The following is a 10,717-nucleotide window of genomic DNA, read 5'->3' on the forward strand; positions in this document are numbered from 1 at the left end:
ATATTAAATAGCCTACTGGAGAGACACACAGGCAACTGTCACCTCTCTCTCTCTCTCTCTCTCGAATAATTAATTAAAGTAACTAAATGTTATAATTCAAATAAATGTGTTCTTACCGCACCATTTCATCTCTTTCTGATCTGAAGCGGGCAGAATGCTGAGCTAACGAGCTGTAGCTTCACGTCAGGTGGTTCTTGCCTTCACGTCGTGTATTAAAATCGTTCAATGTACACTGAAAAAAAAATTCTGTAGTTTTTACAAAATAATTTTGGCAGCTGTGGTTGTCAGAATACTTATGTAAAAAATACAGAAAAACTGTAAACACATTTACGGCCAAAAACTGTAGATTTTACAGTATAAAACTAATTTACAAACAAGAAAATTTTAATGTAAACCAGTCAATTCAACAGTGCACACTGCTATTAAAACCTGTTTTGTACCTTTAACATACTGACAACCACCATAATAATGCAGGTGTGAAAAGAGAAAGCCACATGAAGAATCAAAGCTCATCACAAGTAGCTTCCCCACAAGCAGAAGTATATACTAATATATAGAAGGTGCCATTGATGCAAACACAAAACACCATCATGGTAACACGCATGATACTTAAATAATGCATTAAACTTTCATTAAACAACAGAATATGTAACATAAAGCCCAAATATACATAACTAATAACAAAAACTATTAAAAAACACGATTATTTAAACAAAATACTTTCAAATGTAGAGTGTCATGCAGGGAATTCTGGGAATATCAGTTTACAGTTTTTGACTGTAAATTATACATTGATTTGTTATTTTTACTTCTAAAAACTGTAAAATTAACAGTTTAGACAAAATTAATGTCTGGTTAGATATTTTACAGTTTTTTCCTGTATATAGTACGGGAACTTACTGTTAACCTATTAACAGTTTTTTTCCGTAGCGTTTTTACAAAATTTTACAGTTAAAATTACACTTATTTTTTACAGTGTAGATAAATGAATGAATGGATGGACTGCACTGAAGAAGTTGTAAAATAGCAGTATTCCTTCCAGCAGCATGGAGGAACTGCTCAGCGGGGCATCACTATTGCTAGGACATAATGAAAATCAGTTTAAAGAAATAAATCTTGTTTATTTTCTTGCTTTTCCAATGCAAGTGTTGACCCATAATGCCTAAAGCAGAGGTGCTGAACAACTGTTGTGAAGAAACTGGTGATGGTCAGCCCATAGGGACACTTGTGAAGGCTGATGCGAGTTCACATCTGAGTTCAGAGCACATGGGCTTTTGGAATTGGTTACAGGAATCTATGTGGAAAAATCCTCTCAACAGAAAAAATAGGTCCGGTTATTTCCACTGAATTTTAGCATATAGAATAAAAAGAGATTTCTGCATAATGTATGACACGTTTATTTTAACTTCAAGCTCTATTAAAATGATTATTTTCATACTGTATATCTCTTAGGATTAGAACAGCTGGGTTTTCTAAATACATATTTCTAACAGTTATTCTTCAGGAGCGGTGATAGGATAAACACCCAGGATGACTAATTATGACAATTTGTTGCAATTAATGCACATTTTGCACGCATATAAAAGCAGGAATGACATCTCAAGTGTTTTAAAGACAAATAAGTGGCCATTCCCTCAGTCAAAGTTCACTGCTGAGGAAGAGGAGAGCCTGACAAAACATTGAGTAATGTGACCATTTTTCCTATAGAGACAAAAATGGCCTGTGAGTCCATGGGTTTGTGGTCAAAGTGGCAATAAAATCGTCTGTATGTATGTGAAGGCATCATTTCTCTCCTCTGTTAAATTTGGTGCCCAGTCTTAGTCCCGTAAGCCCCCTTGTCGCCCAAAGTTACTTATGGATTTCACTGGGCCTTTCAGAGTGAAATTGTATTGCTTTTGCTGCTTACTACTGTACAAATGCCCGAGTGTGATGATGCCCAAGAATGCGTCAATACACAGAACGGGACTGAATTCTGCTAATGCAAACCTGATTGAAAAAGTTTGGCATTATCTTGAACAAATGTGCACAGACATATCTGGAATTCTTCTGAAATGAAAGCCTTGATCTGAACTCGTTTGAACAGACGTTTCATAATTGTTTGAGATGGAGATTAATTGCTAAATTCATAACATAACCAGTGCAGCCACTTGACTCTGTCTATAGTTTGGTTTTGCAAAGAACGTTAATGTGCCAAAGATCTTAGGAAACACGCCCTTTGAGTATAGTTTACACATTGTAAATTTCGAGTGTACCTTCAAGCTCATTTTGAAATGAAAATACTGGACACTGTGCATTTGCTACAGCCAGTGAGTGGGGCACCAACGGACACACATAAAACGTGACATTGTGGCCGATCAGTTCTGTCCAGTTTGAAGTGAACCTTGCCCGTTTAAAGAGTGCCACATGGCTTGTATAAAGAAAGCCCAACTTAATGAGTTGTATTCCACTGGAGTATTGGCTTTCATGAGTCGGCCTTTCCACATGGAAAATACGAAAATTCCTGAGTCTTCTGTGCTGCAGCGCAAACTGTCAAGAGTTAGATCCGTAGATGAAAAAATGAACACAAGCTCTCTGCCTTAGAACTGTAATGCAACACAAGTGATATTTACAGAGGGGGTTAGAAACTAGTGGGTCACGTTTCAAAAATGGGTCACAGATCTGTCCTGATAGGGTTGTGGGGGGAAAACAATGCTAAATGTAAAACAAAGTTACTTACCACAGCCATGCATAGTTAGGATAACAAAATAAATAAACATTTAATAACAGAGGAAACGCTTCCCATCTTGATATTCTACAATATCGTCGTCATGTGACACACAGCAGCCACAATAGCACTTATGTTCTTATGTTTTATTTTTATTTTCCTTTCTATTCGAAACATTCCCAAACGCATTAACTATATCATGAAATATCTCGATTCTCGATGGTGTACAATTATTTAATGATGTCATCCTGGTATCGCGGACTCGCTCTGGTTTCATACAAACGCAGCTGCTGCCATTTTGCTACGATTGTTTTGTACGCTGTAATGGATTATAAGAGAACTAACAAACTGGTAAGGTTTTAAAACATTTTCGTCTTAATTGTTTTATTGCCTTAATTATTTTTGTGGTGAATTGTTGTGTAATAAGTGGCTTGACTGCACCGTTTCCCTTAAATGTACGTCTAGTTTGAATTTGCCGCCAGCTCGCAACTGCTGTCTTCACAGAAGCTTTGAGTTCGTATATTTCAACTAAAATCAATCTTTCGCGTCTAATTATTGACTTATGTCGTGTAAATACATAAGTATTTACACTCCGCTTCGCGTCGGGGTCCTGATCACCCTGTCGGGGTTTATTCTGAGATAACAACCGGCTGGATGTACATTATCCCTTACATAAAAACCTTTTGTCTGTTTATATAAATAACAGATGTGGGTGTCATGCCATAACATAGTTTTAATCCGACTGACTTCATAGTTAATGTGAATTTAACATTGAAAGTTAATGTGAATAAAAACATTGTAAGTTAGGCTACTTATCGTAACACTTTCATTATACAGAAAGAGAGCAAATAACATTTACATTACTAGGGCTGGGTATCGATTCAGATGTTCCAATTCGATTCGAACGGTGTAGGAAAACTAATACTGGATTTTGGGTGATAGTTCACCCAAAAATAAAAATTCAGTGATAATTTATGCATGTATGAATTTCTTTTCTTCTGTTGAACACAAAAGAAGATATTTTGAAGAATATGGATAACCAAACTGTTTTGGTCCCCATTGACTTCCATATATTTTTCTCCATACTATGGAAGTCAAGTCAATAGGCCCCATCAACTGTTTGGCAGCTTGAGAACGGCGCGACCGGCAATTTCGACGAAAGAGCATCCGGAAGGACATGTGAAGACTCCGGGCTGGACTCCGCTTCGTCCACGGTTAAAAGCCGATCCGGCGATCGACAGCGCAAAGTTGTAGTATTTCCTCATCGACCAGCACGGATCAGCTCCAGGCATGATGAAGCAGATATCGTCCTCTTTTGGAAGACCAAACAAAGTAGTTTCGCTTTCACAACGAAGCACACGGCGTCTTTACGACATGGCAGCGGAAACAACAAAACTACAGCGAGAATAAAAGTTATGCCTTCTTTCTTTGCGTGAACATTTGGGCGGCGTTATGCAAATCTTCCCACAGAGCGACGTAGGTATGTTGGGGCGTGTTAGAACGAGCCGTTTTAGGTAGGCGTGGCTGACTCTTAACTTTTATAAAGAATATCTCTTTGGATTTGAGACTTTAGTCTTTGCAACTTTACAGATCTTCTTTATGCACCAAGAGCTTGTAACACTCCAAAGAGAAAGGAAAAATTGAATATGCATCATATGACCCCTTTAAAATCACTGATGCTGTTTACATTATGAAATGAATATCTTACTTATTTATACACACATCTGCACTTTTTGTTGTTTCTGACGAGAGAATTCGCCAGAAAGAGGCATTCAGTCAGTGAGCGAGTGAACAAAACACTGTCATTTTAGCGATGACTCATCGGAACACCTCTGATTGGTCATTGCATTCATAAGCTCAACAGAATAGTGTGTGATTGGTTAATGCGCAGTGCTGTAAAAACGAGTCTGTCTCTGGCTCAGCCAGCCAGCAGCTGATGATATGACGCGCTGAACGATTTAATCACGCTGGTGTGATTGTATCAAATATACAAAATATTATTCCACTATTTTTTTTGTCTTTTGGAAGCTGCATTCAAAATCCACTTGGCTCAAAAATCTCACTTTGAATGGGCATGCTCATGCCGCTCCACCTCGTGCTGTTCCAAACCTTTATGAGTTTGTTTTTTCTGTTGAGCAAAAAAGGAGATATTTTGTAGAATGTTGATATCCAAACAGTTGCTGGTAGCCATTGACTTCCATAGTATGGAAAAATATATACTACAGAAGTCAATGGCTACCAGCAAGTTTTTGTTTACCCACATTCTTCATTTTTGTGTTCAGCAGAAGAAAGAAACTCATACAAGTTTGGAACAACATGAGGGAAGAGTAAATGACAGAATTTTCATTATTGGGTGAACTATCCCTTTAAGGACAGTTCTGTCAACTTTTCTATGCTAAACAATTTTGGTGCTGTTTTCGTTAAAACCGTTGTCAAAACCAGTTGAGAACCACTAATTTACTGTTGTGTGTGATGTCAATGACCACAAAGTGATGTAAATAACTTATATACTTGATCCACCAGCACTTCCTTTTGTCTGTCTACATGGTTGGCTCTTCCTTAAGGTGCCATATGTAACACATTACAGATATCACATTTCTTCTATCTCTCTTTCTCTCACTTTTTTTCGGTGGTCTTTGGCAAGAGGGACAGAATAAATAGGAGCATGGAAGAGCCAGGGATTTGCTTCTGGGTGCCAGGGCAGGGTGACCTAAGTGTGAAAATGAGAACAGGATGCACGAGAACAGTTGCTATGACAGGCCTCTGGGATTCCCAGCAGAGTGAGGTTTTTACTGGACACGGTTCCATTGGAAAACCAACCTATGTAATGGCCGTTAATCAAGTGCATAAATAAAACGTGTAACATACTTCACTTTTGCATCATGGTTCCATGACATGACATTTAAAGCTAATTTGAAGACTGGCTGTTTTTGCTCCTGCCTCACCGCAATGCCCAAGTTCCCCATTTGTGATGTGCAGGTTCACAGAACCACTGTGGGATCCTGCAGAGAGGGAAACCAGCATGCAAACAAGTCCAAACAAGTCACATGAGCGTAATCATTTATTGGCCTCACTGCAAACTTGCTGATAAACCTCATCTTTGGTTAAAGCTGCTGTATTAAAGAGACTATTTCTTGCAAAGCAGCTGGTGCATTGCAGTTGCAACAATCCAAGGTAATCCCACTCATTCCCAACACATTGCCTACTGGGGTCACTTCCCAAAATCCCCCCCAAAAATAGAACCTAATTGCAGAGTTATTTCTCTTGGCTCAAATACCAGGTCTTTCTTCAACAAATCTGCGAGTCCCCCTGGGGTTAGCTTGGTTTGGTGAATTGCATTCTCTCATGAGGTAATAAGAAGCATTAGGCTTGGCAGAGAATGCTGTGGAAAACAAATATCACAAACTGGTAAGTTTTTCCATGCTTTGTTCAATGCTATGTACAAGGGTCTACATAAAGTCACGTAACCTTCATCAGAAAACATTAATTAAGTAGGGGATAATGAACTGAGGGAGTTTATTTTTTGCGATAATGTCACACTGACTGTACGTTTTCCTGCTTATTACATGACCATGCACCAAATAAATTTAATGTGTGGTCATGAAATATTGATTTGAGTTGAAATAGTTTTATAATTGTAGCCTATACCTGTATGTTAAAGCCTCCACTAAGAAAAAAGCAGTCCACTACAACGTACAAAACATTTGGCCTAGAAATAAGACAAATTTATACTGAAGTCTTCTGTCTGAGGTTATCTTTAATCAAACCAAAGAAAGTGAATCGGCAGTTTGATACGAGAGATGTGCACGTTTACAGTTTGTTTTTGTTTTTTTTAAATGACATGACGTGTAGGCAAGTATGATGTCCCATACTCGGAATTTGTGCTCTGTATTTAACCTAGCCAAGTGCACACACACACAAACACGCCGTGAACACACACCTGGAGCAGTTGGGAGTTTTGTGTCTTGCTCAAGGGTCTCACCTCAGTCGTGGTATTGAGGGTGGAAGTGAGCGCTGGTCATTCACTCCCCCACCTACAATCCCTGCCGGTACCGAGGCTCAAACCCGTGACCTTTGGGTTACAATCCCACTCTCTAACCATTAGCCCACGACTGCCCCCACAGTTTACTGTTTATTGTTTTTTCAGTTGGAATCCTTGCTATCTTGGATTTTGCGTAAGGGTGAAAGATTTCCCCACACACATATTTCGCAACAAGTTCCGCCTTAAAATTCAGAGAGCTGGATGGCACAACTGACCAATCAGAATTGAGTATTACAGAGAGTCGTGTAATAAACAACAATCGATATTAACATTCAAAGGATATGACTGCAGTGTACTCAGGCTTTAGGTAATGTGGTCTTGGCTTATGGGTTATTTTGACAAAAATGTATCCAAGAATCGTGTTTTGTGAATCATGAGTAATCAATGTAATGTTTCCAACTGATATCATTCAGAACTGTCTTCATTATATGATCAAATAATTAACCAGGCAATTTAAAAAACAGTATATATATATATATATATATATATATATATATGTTTTTTTTTTTTGCCAAATTACTCTGCTATAGTGAGCTTTTGACATAACCTTTGTTAAATGGCTAACTTTTACGATCCCCTCAGTGTAGTAAAACAGACCTCTGCTGTAAATTCATGAAGAGTCTGAGGTTAAAAATTGGCCATAATTTGCATCCTTATTAACACGATATTTAATTATAATAATAATTATTATTATAATAACGATAATTATTAGCTCACAAATATACTACATGGAATATGAACTCATCTAAGCAGATGATTTGCTATGCAGAGCACCTTATCTAGTCCAGTGTAATTTGACTGCACATTTTGTGCAATACATTCCTGTTCAGTCTGTAAAGCCGCTATATTATGTGTTATGTCATGAATGGTTTCTTTTGGTTCTAACACAAAGTTTAAGGTTTATTTTGGGAGCAATTCAGAATTCCATCTGTAGAAGTCATCTGTTTTCCTGGACAAATTTAATCTAAACTGGAAAATGTTTTCCCTGTGCAAGATAGAATGAATTATGTTTCCATATTTACCGTAATAATGGTGAACAAAACAAAAGAGTTTAAAATGTATGTTAAATAAAGCATTACAAACTGACATACCGTCTATTCAGACTGGAACAGGAAAGTAGCCAAAAGCACAGCAGAGAGCAGCATAAATGAATGTAAACCACAATGTATGACTATTTGGGTGCTAATACTCCCAACCCTGGGATAAGCCTTGGAGACAGAAGAGATGAAAAGGAAAACATTTAAAAAGAAGAAGGCCTCTGTCAACAGATGGTACTGGAAAATGATTTTAGGTTTGGACTGCAGTGTCAGCACATTCTTTCGTAACTGGCAGTATGTTTGAAACATCACGCTACCTTGCATGTTTCCTCGGCAGAAACCCCTTGGACGGTAGCCTCTGTCAGACGACTGAATGATATTCATTAGCCTGACACAGCGTCCTTAGCTGAACTCACATTGCCTGATAGCATGACCTTAGAACACACTGCATCAATTCACTCATCTTATAACCTTTTATACCTCACAATGTTCCCTACATGTCTTTGATAAATTCAAGTTAAAGAGGCTCCAAAACATGCTCATATTTTGGAGTACGTGCGAGCGACATGATTTAACATCAAGCACACAAAAAACTCTTTATATTTGCTTAAATGCTCACTTTACATGTCAATTAGATACTCAGACATTTGACACATCAACCATGTCATGCTAACAACATGAATAACCCACGTATATGTTGCAGTATCATGAAAATGATTTCCTCCCATTATCGGTTAATCTAAATTTTCTGAGGACAAAATTGGTTTTGTCGTACATTTGCTTATGAAACTGATACACCTCTGGCTGGAGTGGCTCTTGGCTATTTGTTTGAAAACTATTTTATTACAGTTAATAAAAGTGCTCTACTTTTTCCCTTCAATCTTAGTTTATGATTAGTACCTCTGAAACAGAGCTGTGGTCAGTCAGTGCCCCAAACTCAGCCTGCTATTACACACAACTCCAATTAGCCAGCTCACCCTCGCTTTCAATAAGGGGTTATTCTGAGGAGTTATTTTTTAAACACAGACATATGTTTATCTCTAAAGCGTATTTAGAAAGTGAATTTTAAATGGTAGGACCAGATCATATGTGTGGTCTAGTGAGCTAAAAGAAAAAACAATAAAGCTAGAAGAAATACTGCAAAAACTGCAATCATATAAATTATTACAGACAATTTGCTACTTTTATGACCTTAAACCTTTGATTAAATCTGAAGGGTTTTCTGATTGGATGAAATCACTAATGACCTTTGACCTCTTACAAGCTTTCAAGTGTTTTGACAGCTCCCTCGTATTTTCCCCAAAGACTGCACACCATAAATTGGCACCACGAGGCAGCTATATGTTACTGCAGGACTACCCACATTGCAATACTCAAACAGGAAATCTGATCTGAGAAGTCTCAAAATCATGATGTTTCCTGTTTTGCCCTGTTTGCCTGTAGCCATTCAAGGATGGCTTGATGTTCTATATGAGAGTGTTGTATTCCTCCACCTGATTATTTCCAGATAACCACTGTGACTATGGATAGATCAGGCAACTTTATGTAGTCTAACTGAGGGAGATATGGAAGACTGACAGAGAATCATGGAACAGACTGCTTAAAAATATCCCGAAGTAGTGGTTCTGCAAATCCTGCTGATCCCGCTCGATGGATTGTCTTACAATGCCTCACATAATAATTCAGTAATTTGAATTGCAAATGTTTTTCTGGAGCAGAATAAGTAAGTATAAATAAGTATTCAGTACGACAAGGGTATCTGTTAAACATGTGTAGGCATATGTCATGCAATGCATGTTTCATTTCCATGCATTCTATCAGTCAGGGGATTTGTATTTCTGTGAATTCAGTTTAGTTTAGCTGTAATGATTCTTCATTCTTCTGAGCTGCAGTTTCTGTTTTATTCATTAATGATACCGAGAGAGTTTGTCCAAAGCCAGGGCTGGTATGCCAGCACCTTAGCCATGCATGGTACGACAATAATTACAAACCCAGGTTCTGAACTGATGTGATCCCCTTCATAAGTGTGAGTGAGCCAAGCCAAATCAAATGCTTTAATATACAAGTTTTAAAGTCCTCAAGCATATGTAGGTCATTTTCATTTGCCCTAGTAATAAATTGGATATGGAAGCAAGTGCTCACTTAAAAGGCATTTTAAAATGGGTTTCCCATTTGAAATATCTGTCAGTGTGCCTTATACTGTAGCATCATCCTTATCTTAGATTCACTGGGCATTATCGATTAAACGTAAGTAAAACCTCTGCAAACACCAATATGTTCATAGGCCCTACTTGTAAGTACAGTTTAAGTGAGGGAACAAGTGAAATACAGGTGAGGTTGTGCAAAGTCCTTATGTGAAAATGATTTGGGCGTGTCCATGCAAATTACCAACAGGCACACACTCCCTCGATTGGACTAGCCGCCATCTTTGAAACTGTCAACATAATAAGGATGATTGTTTGAATTAGTGATGGGAAGTTCGGATCATTTTACCGACTCGGACCTTTGAGTCTCGTTCAGCAAAATGAACGAATCTTTTTTCGAGTCATTTCGTTCATTTTAGCAAAATATAATTAAAATATTACGTGTTACTTCCCTAACACATCTACTACTTACGCAAACGTTGATCACACTACAAACAATACAAAACTGCTATAAGAAACAGAAAAGATTAATTCATTGTTTACCTGGGTCTTCAGTCTATGATTAGCTCACCTCACCTCTTATCTGACAAGTCTTCGGGTTTTTCGAGTCGTTCATTCATCACGGGACAGCCCCATACGCTTTAACCAATGCAGTCTGAGCCGGAAAGAGAATTGATTAGTTCATCATTAATGCAACATCCTATAGGTCATCTGATTAAGGATGTTGTATGTTCCTGCACAACCGGAGGCTGCAGTTTCAGGACCGCAGTTCTAGGACCCTATTCTTTTG

This window comes from Sinocyclocheilus anshuiensis, unplaced genomic scaffold, assembly GCF_001515605.1.
Source record: "Sinocyclocheilus anshuiensis isolate Anshui unplaced genomic scaffold, SAMN03320099.WGS_v1.1 scaffold553, whole genome shotgun sequence".
In the NCBI taxonomy this organism is placed as follows: domain Eukaryota; kingdom Metazoa; phylum Chordata; class Actinopteri; order Cypriniformes; family Cyprinidae; genus Sinocyclocheilus; species Sinocyclocheilus anshuiensis.